General features: G+C 49.9%; 1 protein-coding gene across 9 annotated transcripts in view; it reads right to left on the bottom strand.

Annotated features, from left to right (window-relative positions):
• The window catches only part of LOC137432879 (catenin beta-1), a 34,968-nt gene extending 24,206 nt beyond the window's left edge, over positions 1 to 10,762 (bottom strand). For 2 of the 9 annotated variants that reach the window (XM_068125191.2, XM_078782333.1), the window contains exon 1: positions 10,568 to 10,692. The gene's annotated coding sequence lies outside the window, so the exon portion shown is untranslated. Of the gene's footprint in view, positions 1 to 9,924; positions 10,024 to 10,567 lie in introns of those variants that run through there. The other 7 variants (XM_068125198.2, XM_078782337.1, XM_068125162.2 and 4 more) reach the window with 7 other exon arrangements.
• Between the last annotated feature and the right edge of the window lie 1,319 nt (positions 10,763 to 12,081).

Here is a 12,081-nt window from a genome sequence, read left to right on the forward strand (position 1 = left end):
CAACATGCCAGTCAGGTCATCCACCAAGATGAACACCACAAAACCCACAACATGCTCGTCAGGTCACCCACCAAGATAAACACCACAACATGCTCCTCAGGTCACCCACCAAGATCAACACCATAACATGCTAGCGAGGTCACCCACCAAGATCAACACCACAAAACCCACAACATGCCAGTCAGATCACCCACCAAGATCAACACCACAAAACCCACCACATGCTAATCAGGTCACCCACCAAGATCAACAGCACAACATGCCAGTCAGGTCACCCGCCAAAATCAACACCACAAAACCTACAACATGCCAGTAAGGTCACACACCAAGATCAACACCACAAAACCCACAACGCACTTGTCAGGTCACCCAACAGGATCAACATCACAACATGCTCGCCAGGTCACCCTCCAAGACCAACATCACACCATGCTCGCCAGGTCACCCACCAAGATCAACACCACAAAACCCACAACATGCCAGTCAGGTCACCCACAAAGATCAACACCACAACATGCTCGCCAGGTAACCCAACAAGATCAACAACACAAAACACACAACATGCCAGCTCGGTCACCCACCAAGATCAACATCACAACATGCTAGTCAGGTCACCCACCAAGATCGACACCACAAAACCCACAACGTGCCAGTCAGGTCACCCACCAAGATCAACATCACAAAACCCACAACATGCCAGCTCGGTCACCCACCAAGATCAACATCACAACATGCTAGTCAGGTCACCCACCAAGATCAAAATCACAAAACCCACAACATGCTCGTCAGGTCACCCACCAAGATCAACACCACAAAACCCACAACATGCTCGCCAGGTCACCCACCAAGATCAACACCATAACATGCCAGTCAGGTCACCCACCAAGATAAACACCACAAAACCCACAACATGCCAGTCAGGTCACCCACCAAGATAAACACCACAAAACCCACAACATGCCAGTCAGGTCACCCACCAAGATCAACACCACAAAACCCACCACATGCTAATCAGGTCACCCAACAAGATCAACAGCACAACATGCCAGTCAGGTCACCCACCAAGATCAAAATCACAAAACCCACAACATGCTCGTCAGGTCACCCACCAAGATCAACACCACAAAACCCACAACATGCTCGCCAGGTCACCCACCAAGATCAACACCATAACATGCCAGTCAGGTCACCCGCCAAGATCAACACCACAAAACCTACAACATGCCAGTAAGGTCACACACCAAGATCAACACCACAACATGCTCGCCAGGTCACCCACCAAGATCAACACCACAACATGCTCACCAGGTCACCCACGAAGATCAACACCACAAAACCCACAACATTCCAGTCAGGTCACCCATCAAGACCAACACCACAACATGCTGGCCAGGTCACCCACCAAGATTAACACCACAAAACCAACAACATGCTCGTCAGGTCACCCTCCAAGACCAACATCACACCATGCTCGCCAGGTCACCCACCAAGATCAACAACACAAAACCCACAACATGCCAGTCAGGTCACCCACAAAGATCAACACCACAAAACCCACAACATGCCAGTCAGGTCACCCATCAAGACCAACACCACAACATGTTCATCAGGTCACCCACCAAGATCAACATCACAAAACCCACAACATGCCAGCTCGGTCACCCACCAAGATCAACATCACAACATGCTAGTCAGGTCACCCACCAAGATCAACACCACAAAACCCACGACATGCTGGTAAGGTCACCCACCAAGATCAACAGCACAACATGCCAGTCAGGTCACCCACCAAGATCAACACCACAAAACCCACAACATGCCAGTCAGGTCACCCACCAAGATCAACACCACAAAACCCACAACATGCTCGCCAGGTCACCCACCAAGATCAACACCACAACATGCCAGTCAGGTCACCCACCAAGATCAACACCACAAAACCCACAACATGCCAGTCAGGTCACCCACCAAGATAAACACCACAAAACCCACAACATGCCAGTCAGGTCACCCACCAAGATAAACACCACAAAACCCACAACATGCCAGTCAGGTCACACATCAAGACCAACACCACAACATGCCAGCAAGGTCACCCACCAAGATCAACACCACAAAACCCACAACATGCCCGTCAGGTCACCCACCAAGATAAACACCACAAAACCCACAACATGCTAGCCAGGTCACCCACCAAGATCAACACCACAAAAGCCACAACATGCCAGTCAGGTCACCCACAAAGATCAACACCACAAAACCCACAACATGCTTGTCAGGTCACCCACCAAGATCAACACCACAACATGCTCGTCAGGTCACCCACCAAGATCAACATCACAACATGCTAGTCAGGTCACCCACCAAGATCAACACCACAAAACCCACAACATGCCAGTCAGGTCACCCACCTAGATCAACACCACAACATGCTAGTCAGGTCACCCACCAAGATCAACACCATAAAACCCACAACATGCTGGTCAGGTCACCCACCAAGATCAACACCACAAAACCCACAACATGCCAGTCAGGTCACCCACCTAGATCAACACCACAACATGCTAGTCAGGTCACCCACCAAGATCAACACCATAAAACCCACAACATGCTGGTCAGGTCACCCACCAAGATCAACACCACAAAACCCACTACATGCTAGTCAGGTCACCCACCAAGATCAACAGCACAACATGCCAGTCAGGTCACCAACCAAGATCAACACCACAAAACCCACAACATGCCAGTCAGGTCACTCACCAAGATCAACATCACAAAACCCACAACACGCTCACCAGGTCACCCACCAAGATCAACACCACAACATGCCAGTCAGGTCACCCACCAAGACGAAGACCACAAAACCCACAACATACTCGCCAGGTCACCCTCCAAGATCCACACCACAACATGCCAGTCAGGTCACCTACCAAGATCAACAGCACAAAACCCACAACATGCTCACCAGGTCACCCACCAAGATGAACACCACAAAACCCACAACATGCCAGTCAGGTCACACACCAAGATCAACACCACAAAACCCACAACATGCTCGCCAGGTCACCCACCAGGATAAACACCACAACATGCTCGTCATGTCACCCACCAAGACCAACAGCACATTATGCTAGTCAGGTCACCCACCAAGATCAACAGCACATTATGCGAGTCAGGTCACCCACCAAGATCAACAACACAACATGCTAGTCAGGGCACTCACCAAGATCAACACCACAACATGATAGGCAGGTCACCCACCAAGACCAACACCACAACATGCTAGTCAGGTCACCCACCAAGACCAACACCACAACATGCTAGTCAGGTCACCCACCAACACCAACACCACAACATGCTAGTCAGGTCACCCACCAAGACCAACACCACAACATGCTAGTCAGGTCACCCACCAAGACCAACACCACAACATGCTAGTCAGGTCACCCACCAAGACCAACACCACAACATGCTAGTCAGGTCACCCACCAAGATCAACATTACAACAACACAACATGCCAGTCAGGGCACTCGCCAAGACCAACACCACAACATGATAGGCAGGTCACCCACCAAGACCAACACCACAACATGCTAGTCAGGTCACCCACCAAGACCAACACCACAACATGCTAGTCAGGTCACCCACCAACACCAACACCACAACATGCTAGTCAGGTCACCCACCAAGACCAACACCACAACATGCTAGTCAGGGCACTCGCCAAGACCAACACCACAACATGATAGGCAGGTCACCCACCAAGACCAACACCACAACATGCTAGTCAGGTCACCCACCAAGACCAACACCACAACATGCTAGTCAGGTCACCCACCAAGACCAACACCACAACATGCTAGTCAGGTCACCCACCAAGATCAACATCACAACAACACAACATGCTAGTCAGGGCACTCGCCAAGATCAACACCACAACATGCTCGTCAGGTCACCCAGCAAGACCAACATCACAACACCACAACATGCTAGTCAGGTCACCCACCAATACCAACACCACAACATGCTAGTCAGGTCACCCACCAAGACAAACACCACAACATGCTGGTCAGGTCACCCACCAAGACCAACACCACAACATGCTAGTCAGGTCACCCACCAAGAGCAACACCACAACATGCTAGTCAGGTCACCCACCAAGACCAACAGCACATTATGCTAGTCAGGTCACCCACCAAGATCAACAGCACATTATGCGAGTCGGGTCACCCACCAAGATCAACATCACAACATGCTAGTCAGGTCACCCACCAAGACCAACACCACAACATGCTAGTCAGGTCACCCACCAAGATAAACAGCACATTATGCTAGTCAGGTCACCCACCAAGATCAACATCACAACATGCTAGTCAGGTCACCCACCAAGACCAACACCACAACATGCGAGTCAGGTCACCCACCAAGATAAACAGCACATTATGCTAGTCAGGTCACCCACCAAGACCAACATCACAACATGCTAGTCAGGTCACCCACCAAGACCAACATCACAACATGCTAGTCAGGTCACCCACCAAGACCAACATCACAACATGCTAGTCAGGTCACCCACCAAGACCAACATCACAACATGCTAGTCAGGTCACCCACCAAGATCAACAGCACAACATGCCAGTCAGGTCACCCACCAAGATCAACACCACAAAACCCACAACATGCCAGTCAGGTCACCCACCAAGATCAACACCACAAAACCCACAACATGCTCGCCAGGTCACCCACCAAGATAAACACCACAACATGCCAGTCAGGTCACCCGCCAAGATCAACACCACAAAACCCACAACATGCCAGTCAGGTCACCCACCAAGATAAACACCACAAAACCCACAACATGCCAGTCAGGTCACACATCAAGACCAACACCACAACATGCCAGGAAGGTCACCCACCAAGATCAACACCACAAAACCCACAACATGCTCGTCAGGTCACCCACCAAGATAAACACCACAAAACCCACAACATGCCAGTCAGGTCACCCACCAAGATAAACACCACAAAACCCACAACATGCCAGTCAGGTCACCAACCAGATCAACACTACAAAACCCACAACATGCCAGTCAGGTCACCCACCAGATCAACACCACAAAACCCACAACATGCCAGTCAGGTCATCCACCAAGATGAACACCACAAAACCCACAACATGCTCGTCAGGTCACCCACCAAGATAAACACCACAACATGCTCCTCAGGTCACCCACCAAGATCAACACCATAACATGCTAGCGAGGTCACCCACCAAGATCAACACCACAAAACCCACAACATGCCAGTCAGATCACCCACCAAGATCAACACCACAAAACCCACCACATGCTAATCAGGTCACCCACCAAGATCAACAGCACAACATGCCAGTCAGGTCACCCGCCAAAATCAACACCACAAAACCTACAACATGCCAGTAAGGTCACACACCAAGATCAACACCACAAAACCCACAACGCACTTGTCAGGTCACCCAACAGGATCAACATCACAACATGCTCGCCAGGTCACCCTCCAAGACCAACATCACACCATGCTCGCCAGGTCACCCACCAAGATCAACACCACAAAACCCACAACATGCCAGTCAGGTCACCCACAAAGATCAACACCACAACATGCTCGCCAGGTAACCCAACAAGATCAACAACACAAAACACACAACATGCCAGCTCGGTCACCCACCAAGATCAACATCACAACATGCTAGTCAGGTCACCCACCAAGATCGACACCACAAAACCCACAACGTGCCAGTCAGGTCACCCACCAAGATCAACATCACAAAACCCACAACATGCCAGCTCGGTCACCCACCAAGATCAACATCACAACATGCTAGTCAGGTCACCCACCAAGATCAACAGCACAACATGCCAGTCAGGTCACCAACCAAGATCAACACCACAAAACCCACAACATGCCAGTCAGGTCACCCACCAAGATCAACACCACGAAACCCACAACATGCTCGCCAGGTCACCAACCAAGATCAACACTACAACATGCCAGTCAGGTCACCCGCCAAGATCAACACCACAAAACCCACAACATGCCAGTCAAGTCACCCACCAAGATAAACACCACAAAACCCACAAAATGCCAGTCAGGTCACCCACCAAGATCAACACCACAAAACCCACAACATGCTCGTCAGGTCACCCACCAGGATAAACACGACAAAACCTACAACATGCCAGTCAGGTCACCCACCAAGATAAACACCACAACATCCTGGTCAGGTCACCCACCAAGATCAACACCAAAAAACCCACAATGCACCAGTCAGGTCATCCACAAAGATAAACACCACAACATGCTGGTCAGGTCATCCACAAAGATCAACACCACAAAACCCACAACATGCTCGTCAGGTCACCCACCAAAATCAACACCACAACACCCACAACATGCTCACCAGGTCACCCACCAAGATCAACACCACAACATGCCAGTCAGGTCACCCGCCAAGATCAACACCACAAAACCTACAACATGCCAGTAAGGTCACACACCAAGATCAACACCACAAAACCCACAACGCGCTAGTCGGGTCACCCACCAAGATAAACACCACAACATGCTGGCCAGGTCACCCACCAAGATCAACACCACAACATGCTCGCCAGGTCACCCACCAAGATCAACACCACAAAACCCACAACATGCCAGTCAGGTCACCCATCAAGACCAACACCACAACATGCTGGCCAGGTCACCCACCAAGATCAACACCACAAAACCAACAACATGCTCGTCAGGTCACCCTCCAAGACCAACATCACACCATGCTCGCCAGGTCACCCACCAAGATCAACAACACAAAACCCACAACATGCCAGTCAGGTCACCCACAAAGATCAACACCACAAAACCCACAACATGCTAGTCAGGTCACCCACCAAGATCAACAGCACAACATGCCAGTCAGGTCACCCACCAAGATCAACACCACAAAACCCACAACATGCCAGTCAGGTCACCCACCAAGATCAACACCACAAAACCCACAACATGCTCGCCAGGTCACCCACCAAGATCAACACCACAACATGCCAGTCAGGTCACCCGCCAAGATCAACACCACAAAACCCATAACATGCCAGTCAGGTCACACATCAAGACCAACACCACAACATGCCAGGAAAGTCACCCACCAAGATCAACACCACAAAACCCACAACATGCTCGTCAGGTCACCCACCAAGATAAACACCACAAAACCCACAACATGCCAGTCAGGTCACCCACCAAGATAAACACCACAAAACCCACAACATGCGAGTCAGGTCACCCACCAGGATAAGCACGACAAAACCCACCACATGCCAGTCAGGTCACCCACCAAGATAAACACCACAACATCCTGGTCAGGTCACCCACCAAGATCAACACCAAAAAACCCACAATGCACCAGTCAAGTCACCCACAAAGATAAACACAACATGTGGTCAGGTCACCCACAAAGATCAACACCACAAAACCCACAACATGCTCGTCAGGTCACCCACCAAGATAAACACCACAACATGCTCCTCAGGTCACCCACCAAGATCAACACCACAACATGCTAGCGAGGTCACCCACCAAGATCAACACCACAAAACCCACAACATGCCAGTCAGGTCACCCACCAAGATCAACACCACAAAACCCACCACATGCTAATCAGGTCACCCAACAAGATCAACACCACAACATGCTCCTCAGGTCACCCACCAAGATCAACACCACAACATGCTAGCGAGGTCACCCACCAAGATCAACACCACAAAACCCACAACATGCTCGTCAGGTCACCCACCAAGATCAACACCACAAAACCCACAACATGCCCGCCAGGTCACCCACCAAGATCAACACCACAACATGCCAGTCAGGTCACCCGCCAAGATCAACACCACAAAACCTACAACATGCCAGTAAGGTCACACACCAAGATCAACACCACAAAACCCACAACGCGCTAGTCGGGTCACCCACCAAGATCAACACCACAACATGCTCGCCAGGTCACCCACCAAGATCAACACCACAAAACCCACAACATGCCAGTCAGGTCACCCATCAAGACCAACACCACAACATGCTGGCCAGGTCACCCACCAAGATTAACACCACAAAACCAACAACATGCTCGTCAGGTCACCCTCCAAGACCAACATCACACCATGCTCGCCAGGTCACCCACCAAGATCAACAACACAAAACCCACAACATGCCAGTCAGGTCACCCACAAAGATCAACACCACAAAACCCACAACATGCCAGTCAGGTCACCCATCAAGACCAACACCACAACATGCTCATCAGGTCACCCACCAAGATCAACATCACAAAACCCACAACATGCCAGCTCGGTCACCCACCAAGATCAACATCACAACATGCTAGTCAGGTCACCCACCAAGATCAACACCACAAAACCCACGACATGCTAGTAAGGTCACCCACCAAGATCAACAGCACAACATGCCAGTCAGGTCACCCACCAAGATCAACACCACAAAACCCACAACATGCCAGTCAGGTCACCCACCAAGATCAACACCATAAAACCCACAACATGCCAGTCAGGTCACCCACCAAGATAAATACCACAAAACCCACAACATGCAAGTCAGGTCACACATCAAGACCAACACCACAACATGCCAGCAAGGTCACCCACCAAGATCAACACCACAAAACCCACAACATGCCCGTCAGGTCACCCACCAAGATAAACACCACAAAACCCACAACATGCCAGTCAGGTCACCCACCAAGATCAACACCACAAAAGCCACAACATGCCAGTCAGGTCACCCACCAAGATCAACACCACAACATGCTCGTCAGGTCACCCACCAAGATCAACATCACAACATGCTAGTCAGGTCACCCACCGAGATCAACACCACAAAACCCACAACATGCCAGTCAGGTCACCCACCAAGATCAACACCACAACATGCTAGTCAGGTCACCCACCAAGATCAACACCACAAAACCCACAACATGCCAGTCAGGTCACCCACCAAGATCAACACCACAAAACCCACTACATGCTAGTCAGGTCACCCACCAAGATCAACAGCACAACATGCCAGTCAGGTCACCAACCAAGATCAACACCACAAAACCCACAACATGCCAGTCAGGTCACTCACCAAGATCAACATCACAAAACCCACAACACGCTCACCAGGTCACCCACCAAGATCCACACCACAACATGCTCGTCATGTCACCCACCAAGACCAACAGCACATTATGCTAGTCAGGTCACCCACCAAGATCAACAGCACATTATGCGAGTCAGGTCACCCACCAAGATCAACATCACAACAACACAACATGCTAGTCAGGGCACTCACCAAGATCAACACCACAACATGCTAGTCAGGTCACCCACCAAGATCAACACCACAAAACCCACGACATGCTAGTAAGGTCACCCACCAAGATCAACAGCACAACATGCCAGTCAGGTCACCCACCAAGACCAACACCACAACATGCTAGTCAGGTCACCCACCAAGACCAACATCACAACATGCTAGTCAGGTCACCCACCAAGACCAACATCACAACATGCTAGTCAGGTCACCCACCAAGACCAACACCACAACATGCTAGTCAGGTCACCCACGACAGACATTACATCAAACATGCCGAATCCATTAAATGATGTAAACGAGTGCAACACACATTCTCCATATTGGCTTCTGATAACAAATTCGTTGACAAGTTAACAACAAAGTAGATAACACCAAGTAGAACAAAATGTGCCTTTCAAATGATAAACATTTCACCACTACACTACCGCCATTTAGCTCGACTGCGGCACCGATAACGTTGCGCCAAAGGTACAAACTATCGTCACCCAAAAGGTAACAACGGAACGCAAGTGCAAGACCTCATGGTGGTGACGATTTGTGGACCGGGTCTCGTCCGACAACGAGCGTTTCCTGTGGAGCTGATAACCACATTGTCATACCTTCCATACTCCAGGTCATAAACAAATTGCAAATTGACGTATCAGGACCTTTTACAACCAACATACCGATCAGGAGATGAGAAGGCAAACAGCCCCGCCCCCTAACCCCCGCTGCCCCTACCCTTAACTCAGCTGCCCCGCCCCTACCCCCCGCTGCCCCGCCCCTACCCCCCGCTGCCCCGCCCCTCAACTCAGCTGCCCCGCCCCTCAACTCAGCTGCCCCGCCCCTACCCCCTGCTGCCCCTCCCCTCAACTTAGCTACCCCGCCCCTACCCCCCGCTGCCCCTCCCCTCTCTTCACCGGCCTGGCGGCCTTTGTTTAGGATCCGCAGGAGGTGCTGGTAATCCAAGACGTCACCCGCGCTAAACAACAACCACAAATCACCTTCAACCACGACAACCGGCCACAACTCACAGTAACCAAAAGACACAACCGATCGACATAACTCAGAGATCAGCCCGATCAAGCCGGATAAATACACAAGTGGACGCCCCGCCGGAGGTTCCGGCCTGGAAACGCGTTGTACAAAATCACCGATCGACATATCGATAGTGCAACATACCAAGAACCTTACCAGGGAAGTTCGGTAGATGATTGATTAAGCCTCGCAGAACCCGATAGTACCCACAACCACCCAGACAACTTAAATGGCGGCTCGAACGCTTATGGGACTGGGAGGCGCCGTGTAACCATCCGCGTGCGCACCCCCTCCAGGGCACGCCTACCGACCGTGTCACGCTTTTTAACCTTCCGCTATGAATCCGAACGTGCTTCAGCTGTTATCAGGAGCCACGTTATGTTTACGTAACTGCGTCATAGCAAAAGTATTTACACGGACCGGCCCTCGAAGAGTCTAACGGCTACTACTGCGCCATTACATGGTATTATTTGTCTTTACTCGTACTAATTAAATACCTGCCCATCTGCAATACCCCCAGTACATATGGAAAACGACAACAGCACTTCGTAAAGAGCATACCTCCACCAGGATGAACAGGTTACGTTTTGTATCCCACTGAATGGTCGGATCTGGATTCGGACCTGAACCAAAATCGAATCCGCTTGATATTTTCACTTACCCAACTCAACCACAAAGTTTTGTCATAAGTCGTCCACAACTTTTTGAGATATCCCAATATATATCGTTTCTATCTCTCAATGCTGAAGAATCACTTTTAAAATTCGCTGATCCAGATATTCACCAAAATCTAATCATTTCGTCCTTGTCACATGCATAACCTCTCCACCAAATTTCATCCAAATCCGTCCATAACCTTTTACAGCGCAGTATGTATGTCTGTCTGTCTGGTGTATGTATGTATGTCCCTCACAAACGTCCACCAATTAGAGCTGAGGATCTGATCACATGACAGGAGGACAACAGGATCCTCCACTCAGCAGATCAAAGCCCGGCTACGTTGTTGTTAGACTACAGGTCTTGTTCACATATCCTGTTCACAGACAGACAGACAGACAGACAGGCAGGCCGCAGCTCCGCCCACCTTAGGTGGCAGAGGTAATTCGTTGATGTTACCAGCTAACTAGATATTGTCGATCAACCAAGTCATCTTATCACTGCGCCCTTTTTGGTTGAAATGTTTTTGTACAAAAAAAACAAAAACATTATAATGAAGTTAAGGATGTGCATGTATTTCAGCCCTAAGACCAAGTACACAGTCAAACTAGAACTGCACTCAATGGAGAGCATACCTCCACCTGGTTGGCCATATCACTCAATGGTGAAGAATCACTTAAAAAATTAAATAATTCTCATATCCGAATCCATATTCAGATCTTCACCAAAATCGAATCTATTTGTCCTTGTGACACATACCACCGGTCCACCAAGTTTCGTACAAATCCGTCCACAACTTTTTGAGATGTCCTGCTATGTATCGTTTTTGGCCCCATCTCCCAATGGTTAAGAATCACTTTAAAATTTTTAGTAGCCGGATCCGAATCCGGATCTTCACCAAAATCTAATCATTTCGTCCGTGTCACATACGCTATTGGTGTAGCGTCCGTGTCACATACGCTACGTGTCACATACTCTCTGCCAAATTTCGTCCGAATCCG

The sequence above is a fragment of the Myxine glutinosa genome, chromosome 1 (genome assembly GCF_964187855.1).
Source record: "Myxine glutinosa chromosome 1, kmMyxGlut1.1, whole genome shotgun sequence".
Lineage (NCBI taxonomy): Eukaryota > Metazoa > Chordata > Myxini > Myxiniformes > Myxinidae > Myxine > Myxine glutinosa.